Source organism: Poecilia reticulata, linkage group LG10, assembly GCF_000633615.1.
Source record: "Poecilia reticulata strain Guanapo linkage group LG10, Guppy_female_1.0+MT, whole genome shotgun sequence".
Classification (NCBI taxonomy): Eukaryota; Metazoa; Chordata; class Actinopteri; order Cyprinodontiformes; family Poeciliidae; genus Poecilia; species Poecilia reticulata.
Genome location: NC_024340.1, coordinates 12,265,847 through 12,268,784, shown reverse-complemented (window position 1 = coordinate 12,268,784; position 2,938 = coordinate 12,265,847).

Here is a 2,938-nt window from a genome sequence, read left to right as displayed (position 1 = left end):
CTGGCCTGGGGACGCCTTGGGATTCCCCCGGAGGAGCTGGAAGAAGTGGCTGGGGAGAGGGAAGTCTGGGCCTCCCTTCTGAAGCTGCTGCCCCCGCGACCCGACCCCGGATAAGCGGAAGAAAATGGATGGATGGACACAAGCCTCGAAGCGGGGCTTCATCAGACACGCCCCCTTTTTACTCGGTACAAGCCTCGAAGCCTGGATTCAGACGCCCATCACTAGTGAGAAGGGCTCACTGGATTCCCGAGACACTCTGTCACCTCCCCCGTGTCTTATCTGTTGCAGTCTCCAGTTGGCGGCCAGCTCCATTGCTCCTATGTGCCGTCAAGAAATTACCTATCCGCCCAGCCGTTGCCCTCGGAATTTCCCACCGCCTGGTGCCTGGCTTTTCTCCCCCCTCTGTTCGGATTCAGACTATCACAAGTAAGAGCAATCAGATCCTGTTCAACTGAGTTGATTTTTCCCCATATCTCTCTCCCTCAGGGAGCAGTTGCACCCGGACCCCTTTGGCAGAAGACCAATTCCTGACTTAACTGTTGAACTGAGTTTTGTGAATAATGATAAACCCTTTGTACTTTTACACCAGTCTCTCTGAGTGTTTCTGCATGTGGGCAAAGAACATTAAACCCGACATGACACTTACTGCCGTTTTAATGTTCAGGGAAATTTATTTTTAGTGCCCAATCAAAACGTGTAGAAACTAGGTTATTAAATTAGCTACAGCATTTAACTTCCTTTTGGGATTAATTAACTATTTTTGAATTTGATGGCACATGGAAATTAAACACTGTTCACCTTTATGCATGGTGGCAAAGTTAGGTAGGATTTTCCCCATTTGTGTTTTAGAGAAAACTGAGAAGAATTTAAATGAATCTTTTGCTGTTGAAATTGACTTATCTTTTGATATTAAGCCCATATTCCAAAAAGAATAGTTGACGTTACTTCTTAAATACTCGCTAAAACATCCATTCCCAGAYATGAATTTCTACATTAGTTAAAATAGGAATTYAGCAGCAAGAATCCTGGAAATAAAAACAAAACCAGAAAGATGGAGCAGAGTTTTAAAAGTTTGACAATAACTGAGGCTGTACAACAATACAAAAGGGACTCATGTTTATTGATTTTTGTTTATTTTTCAAAATCAAACTGCTTCATGGAGTTTCCAGCCAAACAGGAAATCAGTTAGACATTTTATTTTTCATCCCCTCTCATTAAACACTCTTTCCATTTAGTAAAGATAATGGCAGCCGGAGAAATTCATACTTGGCTTGTTACAGAGTAATGGTGAGCTGAAATGAGCCGTGTAAATTAGTGTGCAGATCATTTCAAGATGGCAGCTGGATGGGGCACAGACGGGTGAGCAGCAAAGATATGGAGGCAGCAAAAACAAAGCATTACCAGCACTCGTATAATCCAACATTAAAGCTTCAGTGGAACAAGTGGACGAGTCTGGTGAGGTGGAGCTACTAAAGTCAGAATGATGCAGAGATATTTATACTACTTCAAGTTTTCCACATTTTGTCACATTTCACCCAAATATTATATTGAGATTATATGACAGACTAAAGCAAAGTAAGTGTGAAGTGGAAGGAAAATAATGCATGATTTCAAAATGTTATGATTAGAAATTGGAGATGTGTGACAAAAGGATTTTCAGGCCTTTTTATGCAAGTTAGAAGTTGCATTCTTAGACAACAGCATCATGACTGTAATGTTTTACAATATAATGCAAAACTTCCTAACAATTATTATTACTTTTCCAATCTTTCTGACACTGACTTTTGTATTGTACATTCATTACTGTAAATCGCCTCGACACATTTTGTAAGTTTGTGCTAAAAGAGGCTCCATTCTAAAACTGCAGAAAGCAAATTCAATCCACTAATTGGACCAGAGGTGGGTAGTAACTAGTTACATTTACTTAGTTACATTTATTGGAGCAACATTTGGGGGAAATATAAAATAAAATAAAATAATTTTAAGCATAGCTAAGAATAGTTTTACAGCACAGTACTTTTTACTTTTATTTTTGCAGTATGATGAAGTATCATTGCTCTTTTTTGAGCAAAATATCTGGTTACTTCATCCACTAAATGAAGAACAAACAAATTTTAACCAAACTGCTGCCGACACAGACAATAACATACAGTTTATGTCAAAATGAAAATTATTGTTTCTACACAAAGTTTCATTTTATTCTAAGTCCTCTGTACCATTTGGAGATCATGGGGATATGCTGTAAACAGCTCATACTGTATTGTCACTGAAAGAACTCTACCATTTTCTAACACTGTATACAGATAACTTACTGTAAGTACTGGTTTTATCATTTTTATGTTTTTGTATTCCATCTCTGAGGAATTAATCTAATGTGTTTAATTTATTTCTTAATTATTCATCTATTTATTTATTTGTATCAATGTTTCATTTTTGTCTTAAAAATATCAGAACTTATGAATAATTTTACAATTGTTTTCTCTTTGATGACATCATTGCGACATATTGACTCAGATTTTATTATCAATTACTCAGAACATGAGTATAGTTTCTTAAACATATTTTGGCCATCTGTTACGCCCCCAAGGTCTAGGGGTCCAGGGACGATAACATAAAATGTGTCCAGAGGAACAAATGGTGTGTAAGATGATTTATTACAAGAAAGTTTTCCAAAACAATACAATTTAACCCAACTAATGCAAAACAAAGGGGTCAACAAAGTAAAGAATATTAAGTGCAAATTAAAGTTACGAAAGGGGTCCAAACAAGTCACTTCAAAGTAAACTCAAAATAACCCAAAAGGTGAGGAAAGAGCACACAAAGGGAGCACCAAGCCTCCCAAACAAGATTCTAGCTTGGCAAAGCAATCTAAAGCTGTAAAGCTACGTAGCAAAACAAGCAGAAACAAAATAGTTCAAAACTGCCACAGCAGTTGTAC